Source organism: Clinocottus analis, unplaced genomic scaffold, assembly GCF_023055335.1.
Source record: "Clinocottus analis isolate CAN_PGR_092001 unplaced genomic scaffold, fCliAna1.0.p SCAF_1, whole genome shotgun sequence".
Classification (NCBI taxonomy): Eukaryota; Metazoa; Chordata; class Actinopteri; order Perciformes; family Cottidae; genus Clinocottus; species Clinocottus analis.
Window position 1 is genome coordinate 19227076 of NW_027175820.1, and position 10797 is coordinate 19237872.

A 10797-nucleotide genomic window follows, 5' to 3' on the forward strand; every position below is an offset into this window, starting at 1 on the left:
AGTGAGAGGGTGAGAGACTAAGGTGACCCCCTTTCTGCTGGTCATGACAGCTAACAGTGTGAACCTTGTCTGTTCAAGGGTTAGACAGACCGTCGTCTGTGTATGCGGGTCATTCCCAAAACACACATGCGGCTACGTGGCAGTTTGGAAAATAGTCAAACTAAATTGTTGAACTGGAAGCACAGAGTGGAAAAGAGAGGAAAGAGTAAAGAGAGGAGAGTAAATGATCCCAGATCCCATTTTAACTGTTCAAACAGCTGAACAGTTGCATGTCATTTTAACCTTTGACCCTATGGTCGATCAGAAATTAAAAATAGCCTTTCCTCCAATATTTGCTAAATCATTCAACGCATGAACGCTTAGTGTAGTACGTTATGCCTTTTCCAGCTGTTGAAGCTGTGAGGACAGGCTCAGCAGTGACTGCAGTGACATCACTCACAGAGGGTAAAGTTTACCCTCCTCTTTCTAAGAATAGTAGCTACTCAAACCATAAAAGCAGCACATCAAAGACTAAGCCTAGTAAGGCTGTTATTAAAGGTCCTGTTTAAGGCAGTTTTAGTGCTCCATTTGGATTCCAGAAGCTTTTTACTGTAAAAGTGTCCGGCGTGGTTTTCACTTTGATTTAGAAACAATTATCCTCCATTTGAAAGAAAAATACGTTGTGAAATGGTCTACGAAAGAGTTAAAGGGCAAGGTGCTGAAGGATAAATCACATGTCCCTATGTCGGAAAAAAAGAAAGAACGACTGCACATTGGGATCTGCACACACTATTGAATTGTAAACAAGCTTACGGTTGTAGACCTTTTTCAAGGCAAACTAGCCTGGTAATCCTTCTGGGAAATATGGACTACAAAATTGAAATATAAACATTATTATGATTTACTGAAATACAAGTTTAATTGTCGACTAGATGATGTTAGCTCATATCTGACCATATTTTATGTGACATTGTCAAAGACCAATTGGCAGTCGATGCATTGCCTTTTGAGACATTGTCTTGTAGGAATCTGTTTTGCATGATAAATGTTGGTTCTGTGGACACACACACACACACACTCACACAGATTTATTTTACATAGAAAACCCTCACATAAACAGATTCACAGGAAAAAATATTCTTCAGTAAATTGTACCTTTAATTGTAGTTATTACAGCCCTGTCCAACAACAAAATGTATTGCCATTTTCTTCTAGCTCCTTTCTAGAGACCGATTGAGACTTTGGCATAAAAAAAAAATGTATTCCTTTTCCTGACTGACTGGCAAAGTAATACGCATGGGATGCCATCAACCATATAAGGTTATTTCCTGGATTGACTAAGCCATGCTGTGTAGAAGTGAGGGTCAGTGAGCAGCAGGCAGACAGGACCTTACGCCCTCTTTTCTTCCACCACAATTACTCAGCCTTCTGGGAAGACGTAAGCTGGAGGGATTGGTCCCTGAAATCATGAGGCCCACAAAGGTCGGCTTGTTTACAGCAAAAAAAGAGACTTGAGGTCTGGTGAACGCACTGATGTGAGAAACTAAAACAATGGTTGCTGCCTATATCAGCAATGAGCTGGTCCTGTATCACTTCTGAGTCAAGGTTAGTCGATCCCTCCTGGCCCACAAAAAAGGATGGAGGAACAATGCTGTACTTTACTAAGAGCTAAAGAACAAATGATTTGCTAAAAATACAGGGCATGCAGATTGTTTCCCACTTCATTTAAATGACTTTAAAAGGACAAAAAGGTTTAGCATGGTTTTCTGCTTTGTCTTTTTGCTTGTGAATGCAACAAACTACCATTGGCGAATCTCCTGGTCCCAAGCACTTCTTCTTATGTGAAAATGTGACACGTGAACAGATACCACAACATAAGATTGTGTTATCACCAGGTGCTACAAACTGCAGTGTATGCTGCTCTGACTTGCAATTTTGTCTATCGACCACTAGATGACAGCCTTACGTTACCTCAAACATTCACATTTGATGTTTTCATCTTGTAGATTTAAAAAATACATAAGTGATCCCCCTCTAGATGTCAGGCTTTTAACACATAATGAATACAGTAGAAACCTGGCAAATCTTTTATTTGGCAAACATAAATGGTCAATCTCTCACCAGATTTCCGAAAAAGAATATAGTCTTAAACACTTTTTTCTCTGAAAGGAACCATTCGCCTTACAGAATATTCACAAAAAAAATTATTCTTAACAGATTAAAAAAATTCAAGCATGCTTTACTTCAGTGTTTGGAAACATGAGTGATGTAAAATAACCTCTATCATCAAAAGTTTTATGTAGATTTAACCACTTTCTGGTGTTACACACACACACACACACACACACACACACACACACACACACACACATATATATATAAAGAGTTGGTCTTAAGTTTTATTGTAGACCACTAGCATGCTGAAAGCACAAGCCCCTGCATATAATACAAAAGTTATAATCTGTATTTTAGAAAAATATTTATATAATCAATTTGTCTAACTGAATTGTACTCTTCTTAGATGTAGTAGCCAGTTATTTTATTGCTAAAGATTTTGGGAAATTGTGATGTAAAATAGTCATGTTTTATGACAACCATTTTTCCCACAATGTAGTTTCTAAAATCTCCTAAGATAAAGAACAACTTTAAAGAGTGTTGCCTAAAAAAAGGGTATTTATCTGTGTTTTAAATGAATGGTATTTAGCTGCATGGCTTAATCTAATTGGTTGGGAAAGCTAAGCACTCCTTGTCTTTCGACATTGATTAGGATTTTCTAATACTGTGCTTGAGGGGACTTAAGTCGATCCAATTACCTTTGGCTGCCATCATTAACTTGATGTGGCCACAGGGGTTCCTTCCGCTTTGTCTGTTGTACTGGAGATCTGCATCTGTGGACAATGCATGCCACTCAGCCTGGCAGCAATGGTGACTGAAAGGTTGGCCGTGGAACCAAAAGCAGCTCTACCAGTCTGCACGGCTGGACCGAGAGAAACTTTTGCTTGTTTCAGTCTTTGGCTCTTGTTCTTGTCACACAGGGTGATAACTAACAACGTTATTATTATTTTCCTCTAAAGTAGTAATATTTCAACATTTTGGAGCATCACTACTAGCTGTAGCCAGTAAAGTAGGCGCAAATATTCAGAATAAAATCTTTTGGAGTAAAACACAGCGTGACCACGACCACGATGGTTGTTTAAGTTACGTTTCCTCCGCCATGAAACCTCTCGCTATGGGGAACAAGTTGATGGTTTATGGGACGGAAGAGAGCTGAAGGGGAGTTGAATCCAGTTCTATATGGAATTGGATTTAATTATATATAAAATTGTAGTAAATTATTATCATGTAGAGTTTAATATGAACAGTGAATAGAGTAAAAAAAACAACTTAACTCTGAGGAAAGAGAATTTACTCCATTTAGATTGGGACCAAATGTTATATATATTTTTTAATTCATTTTTTTTTTTTTATAATTTGACACATTTAATGTGCAGTCTATGAGATTAGGAGATATTTAGTTGTCCAATGGGGGCATAACTTCCCTCAAATGTTCCATTAACAAACAGCCTTCAGATGTGATAAATTATTACTAAGTATCACCCTTATTTTATATTAACTTGCCCTTTTTGTTTTGTTCAATTTGCTTGTCGCTAGGTAAGTCTCCCATTCCTACATCTGCTGTACATTCGCTTGGTAATTTTATGGGCCTTGAACACGTTTGCTGAGGTCACTTGGCCGTATTTCATAGCAAGAGCCGTTTCCACGAATGTACCATAGTTTATAGTTTGTGTATCTCCTGAAAGCTCCTCCGGCTTTACATCATTTATTTTGCCCCAATTAAATTGTACAATGGTAACAACATTATTCAAAAGAAAACTAAATAAATTAGGAGAGTGTGTTAGTTCTCTTTTATATATATCATGTATTCTTAGTTTCCCGTTATAATGTGTTGCACTTCTTTCATCTCATTCTAGATCACTTCATATACTGCCTTTGTGTGTTTTCCCGCCAGTTTTGATTGTTTGTGCCACACTGATTAGTTTCACCTGTCCCTCATTAGTCCTTAAGTCATCTCCTGCTCACCTGGGCTCACTTTACTAATCAGAATGGCACAAGTGAACTGAAACAAAAAAAGTCCTTTAAAACTTACAAACCCCAGCAGCTACAGAAAATGTGGTCTAAATTCTTCATGAGGAGCTTTTCCTGTCCATGTTCTTGTACTCTCTTGAAATGATACTAAAGCTACTGAAACAAAATACAAAGCCTGGCATAACAAGAGCATATACGTCCATTTTACATGTTTATAACAATTCAACTATAAATAATAACATAAACCATAAATATGACTTGAGAGGACTTAAAAGTGACTCGAGAGAGCTCCCCAAGGTATTGAACATTTTTCACATCCCTAGCTTGATGCCACACATGATTAGCGCACTTTTCTGGAAACGACCCACAGAATCCGCCAATTACACCCAAACCACTGTCAGATAAAGCCTCAGCAAGATATCAAGCACATTGCAGCCAAAAAACTGAAATATGACTTACAATGTTCCACTTGACCTTGCTTGGTAATTATGGGTGCTTCTGCTTGAGCAGAGGACATGTGTTACAGCTGGGGCGTTTTTGCTTTCAGTGGACCTAAATTCACGGTACACGAAATATGCAATAAATGAATTACTTCAAATCTTTAACTTTTCTTAATCAAAGTCAAACCTTGCGGAGATACTGTTAACATATAGTGCTATTTTATAGTAGAAAAAAATCACTAATATGCATAATTTAATATATATATATATAATATATTAAATTAATATATTTCTTTCCTGTGTTCTATCATCAACCAATAAACCAGTAAAAGATATATGCTACGTGAACCTCTTGACCAGTTTCACAAGTGTTTTCTGTATATTTTACCGTTAGAAACTATTTAAATAGCCCTTGTGGTTGAGAAGATATTCTGTATTTAGTATGGGTAAGCAAAACCAAACAATTAGGAATTTGAGAAAAATGGCTAGGGCTCAACTGGGCTTAAGTATCTTGCTGCACTCCTCACCTCTTTGTATTTGGATCCAATACCTTTTTAAATATGACACTGTGACCGCTAGAAAAACTGCAGTACTTAGCAGCAAAGAAGGATTCTGTATTTTCTGAACCGTACAAAAAGATTGACTGGAAATAAATTGACTGGAGGCTACTTTGATTGGACCGGATGTGCACCACAGTGAAATCAGGTGACATGGGCCTAGTTGGAAAACCTGTGGACAGTAGAGGTGGCCAAAATATCAATCAACTCTGCTTGTGGGAGAACCCCAGTTCAATGATAAAGGCTGTGATTATTGAAGATTTTGCCACCATGAAGGACAGTAACATCCTCCTTTTCTCTGCCCACTCTTCTCTTTACTTATAAGCAGAATTGTAAGCTTACGCTAGACTTTGTCATGGAACTAATTTTGACTTGTGAGAAAAAGCATAAGTGTAAATAATGACATGAATAATGGCAGAATTCCTTTTAGCTGTCTAAGGGTCCTAAATGTAGATGTTGGCTTACTGTCACATGAGCATCTTTTATTAGAAAGATTAAGATCTAAAGCATCAACATTTGTAACAATAAACACAATCCAGGAAAGCATTGGCATGTTAAGAAGCATTTTAAGTAAAAAACATGTTTTTCGATTAAAAAATAGAAAAATTACCCTTTTTGTGCCAAGACTGTCTGATTCAGTAGACCCAAGTAACAAAATGATCAGCTGCTTTTGGTTTATGCAGCATTAAAGGACCAATGAGACTGTAGGATTTTGAATCACCCACTTCAAGAGAGAAAAAAAAGGTTTTGCTCTGTTTCTAAATGTAGCGATACTAATAGGGGGTTTGTTGGTATATGGATTACTTTATTAGACTCCCACAGTCCCGTATGGTTACAGGGATGTCTTTGTCTGAAATCTCACGTTGTAAAGGCTACACGTTTTAGTGAAACGTTAACCTCGCCACAGCAAGTTAGAGAGTTTACGTAAATAATTAAACCAAACGATCATTTCAATATATTTTTTTAAACCACAACCCTCATCTCACAAGAGTTACGGTATTTTAGCAATTTAAATTAATTTAATCGACCATGTGTTTGCGGAGATATGGAAGGTGCCGTTTTTAAAAACAATTTTTTTTTCGCGGGAACGGGGGCGGTGCTGAACAGGTTTTAAGCTGTGCCACATTTATACATTTTTCAATTATGAAGACTGTATAAAGTCTTAATTTGTATCGCTACATTGAAGGTATGTAGGTCATGTATGTGATGCATGCATTTATACTTTTCAGTGTGATTCATTAGTCAGCTCAAGTCAAAAGTAAAGCATTTTTCTGAAAAGTTTTTGCAGTTTTATATTCCACCACTATTCTGGACTTTATAATCAAGCAAATGCAAAAAAATAAGATATGTTGATGAACACAAATATTTGTTTAGTTTTTGTTAAAAAATGTATTTTATATGGAGGACAATCGTGGAACAGACGGTATTTCCTGAATTGGGATCGAGAGGCTCGAAAAAGGTGATTCTCAACCTTTTTTGAGCAATGCCCCACTATCCATTTTCCAGGTTCCTTACCGCCTACATTTTAATTAATGGGAGTATTAATACTCATATGTCTTTCTTTATACCACTGAGAAGGTGTGTCATTAAATGCCAAATTACAGATTTGAATCAATTTGATTCAACTGGACACTAATATCATCATCATTTCCATCCATCCAGTTTCCGCCGTTTATCCGCGGTCGGGTCGCGGTGGCAGCAGGCCCAGCAGACCGACCCAGGCTTTCCTTTCACCCATCAAATCTCCAACTCTCTCGGCTCTGTTGTTTGCTCGCTTGGCTTTCCCTACCGTAGCTATGCTGATGACACCCAACTGATCCTCTCGTTTCCCCAATCAGAAACACAGGTAGCAGCACAAATCTCTGTCTGACTGACATCTCTCAGTGGATGTCCCCACACCACCTGCGAATCAACCCTGACCAAACTGAACTACTTTTTCCTTCCAGAAAAAAAGGCTCTTCCACCCACAACCTCACTATTACCTTCAACAACTCGGTTTTGCTTTATTGAAGAAATTGTACTTTCCTGATTGTTGTTGTTCTGAGTTTGTAGTCACGGTTAAATGCACTTACTGTAATTCGCTTTAGATAAAAAAGCGTTAGCTAAATGAAATCTAATGTAACGTATCCCTTACAACATCAGATTTTACGAACAGACATCTACGTAACCGCAAAGTCACAAAACGGACAGAGTTTCTTTCTTTTTTTCTCCGGCGGATGTTTATGAATGTTCAGGCCTCTCTGGTTCGTGGACATTTCTAAAACCACGTCATACAGCATGTGCAGAAGCTGATGAACATTTTGGTAACCAGCATGCTCAAATCAGCCAATGTTTTGCCATAAAATAAGTAATTTTTCCATTTTTGAACTGAACTACAGTTTTTTTTACTGAAACTCACCGTCCAATGCTTTGTTTTATTGTGTTTTTGCAGATTCTGATTCGTTAGGTCCTAATCTTTCCAAAAAGGTGTCTTATTAGTAGGTGAGCGGTTGTTAAGGCCCTGAACCATACAGTTTGAAAAACCCAGGGACCGCTCATGGAGGCATTTTTGGTGAATCTTGCTCATAATCAAGGTTATGGTCCATAGTTATGATCAAAATAAGGTATAAAAGTTTTTGTTTTTGTAAATCTTTTTTTTTACAACACAATTCTGAAAAGAATCCTGCTATACATCTCCGTCAGATTAAAGTCACCACATTGTAGTGCAAACTTTCAAGCCAAACGCCTGAAGCGCGCTGTTCTGAAGAAAACAATGAAAGCCGTGCGTAGGCAGTTCAGGAAAATGCCTTACCCTTAACCTAAAATGATGGCAGTTGAAGCTACTCTAATTACCAAATTGAGAAAATGTGATCGCAAACGTAATATTAAGCTCGCTTTCAAAACTATTGCACACGCAAAGCAAACGCCCCCCATGAACACCACTCTTCCTATTTCTTTCAATGCCTATCAATGCTTTCAGAGATACACTTTAATAAGACAAAGAGAGAAAGCTTTTGAAGCTTTGTTTTATTTTTGAACAATTTTTTTTGGCTGATGTTAATTATTGTAGAGTTTGAACCTGTGACTGATTACGGGACTCTAAACACTTTAGGCTACATCTCCGGAGCAGTCTTTGGTGTGTCGGATGCCCGATGCCTGAAGATACCTATTTACTGATTGGTGGAATGAGTTTCAAATTACAAAGGAAATGTCAACACGATATAACAAAAGCTGCTAAAACCACTTCCGTGATGACTCTAAACCAAATAAGATTGCAAACTAAACCTCAGGACTTGGGATTAGGATTTGATGTGAAAGCTGAATAAAACGTTTTGGCTAGACTTTATAGACAATGCTCTTTGTTTTGTAACTCTTATTCAACTTGGCAAACTGACCATAGCAACAGTTTGGGATTTTAGCCACAAGACGGTGCAAATTATACTCTTTCCCAACAAAAATGTCACGTCACTAGAAGAATCTTATCTCAAGAGACTCTGACTTAATGCTCTGACTTAATGTGATACTTTAGGTGCCATCATTTTAACAGTTCATCCTCGAATGTCTTGCAATTACATTTTAGACATCTGACCTTCAAGACAGTGGTGTATATACTGTCATATTTGCAGTTTTTTATGAATCAACCAGCCGACTTTGAGCAGCAACCACTTGAAGTAATCTCTTATTTTCTGCAGAAAATGAATTTTCTAATTATATCAGATACTGTCATGTTCATCCGGTTGATTTCAGTACAACATTGATCAAATGTGATCAAGAGTTAACATGACTCGATAAATAAACCGGGACTAGATAAGACACGGGGGCAACGTAGTGCTTTGCCCGCAGCCAGTGAAAAGGGTCATAGATATTAACCAGGAAGCCCACCCAACTTCATTATAAACCATCTGGTCAAAAACCTGCTTTATATCCACCAGGTGTTCTGTATTTCTCTCTGTATGCCACTTCACTATAACTGCTCATACAACAGATGTCCTGACTGAGACTATAAATTTGTCTGACAGGAGAATTGCTCAGATAACTTCCCCTTATGTCTCTTCTCGCACACGCTTAATGCATGTCTTATCACAGACATATGGTGGCAGAGCAGGATAACTCCCTCTGATGTGAAACATCATGTTAAATCATTTCAAATCTGTTCTGAAAGTACAGTCACAATAATGGTGAATGTGCGTAGTGCCTTTTCTTTTTGACATTTTTATTTTGTCTGTTTATTATTCTACATATTATATTTCACTATTTCTACAGTAGACAGTGTATTTTCTTAAAATGTACATGATAGATGACATGTTTTATTTATGTAGTGACATTCAAAATCTGCTAAAACAAGTTTTTATCTTTTGTGTATCACACAAAATCTTTGCTTAGTATTGCATAGTTATTTTTTCCCCCCTCAAAGACAAACACACAAACAGATGCAATCCTCTCAGGAAATCTACTGCTGATGGACTTGATAACATCAGGACCATACTCCATCTGTGACAGATTGCAGACTAGGAACCCACTCAAACAAGATTACAAATGAAAGCGTAAAAGAGAACTCGAGAGAGGAGGAAGGTAAAAACAAAGCATATGAGCGTGCGGAAGAGAGATGAAGAAAGCTAAGCGGAAACCAAGGAACATACATCAGAAGGGGAGAGATATTAATCCAGGGTTAGGTGAAAACAAACATTCCTTCTTCACTCACCACAGGAGATGTTTGTTTTCCCTATCCTGCTCCGCTTCATCTTCGTAGATTGCCATTGCACATCATCTAACCTCTGTACTTTTTTAGCATTGCGTAACTGTAAACAAGTAGTTGGAAACACAAAGCTTCTCCAGAAGCAAGTATAGGTTCAACATTTTTCTTTGAAATTATAGCAACCAACTGACATTGATGTCTATTCTGTTTGACTGCAAAGTGAAATGGTATGTTAATTATCAGCCTAAATTCAATTAAAATATTAGCTGACCATTTCATCAGTTTAGTTCATAATTATTCATGCATACACCAAAATATATGGATTTTAATGCACATGTAGATTTTAATGTTGGTATGTCCAATCAATGTCCAAGGCAGGGATACTTTTGGGAACACTGTGTGAAGAGTTTAGTATCATTTATGGAGAAAGTAATGGTGACAAACAGACAATACCTGTGACCAATCTGAAGTAGTGCTTTGACTGATTTGATTTAGGAAATTGCTATCTTGGTTTGCAAAGCACGGCAGATATTTGAAACACATGTGTACTGTAGAAGGGAAGTTTCACTAGTTGGATATGCTTTCCTTCTAATTACCAAAATAGCACTTCACTTTTCAGAACACTCCCCATGAGAATGGATGGAAAGTGTAACATAAATTAAAGCCGCGAGCATACAGTGACTTGGGACTTCTGCAGCGCTTCCGTCATCTGCTTATCTCTGTCGTTCACTTCCCTTTCTTCCCACCACATCCCTTTTCCAAAAAGGAACAAGCTGTAATGCTGTTATGGTTCAAATAGTTGACCCAAAAAACAAGTTATATTTACATTCAGTCAGTGGTACTCATCAAAACATGTTGAATGTGTATCTTTGAGGTCTAACAAACGTCATGAATTCAATTCCTCCCTCAAAACAGATTTTTTTTTTTTCTTTGAACCCAGCATTGTTTACGTCAGCGATCACCAACAACCAGTCTTCTTCTTTCTGGCTTCCGCCTGTGCAATTTTTGGCACATTACCACAGGAATAAAAAACTGCATTAAAAAAAACTGCATATAGGCC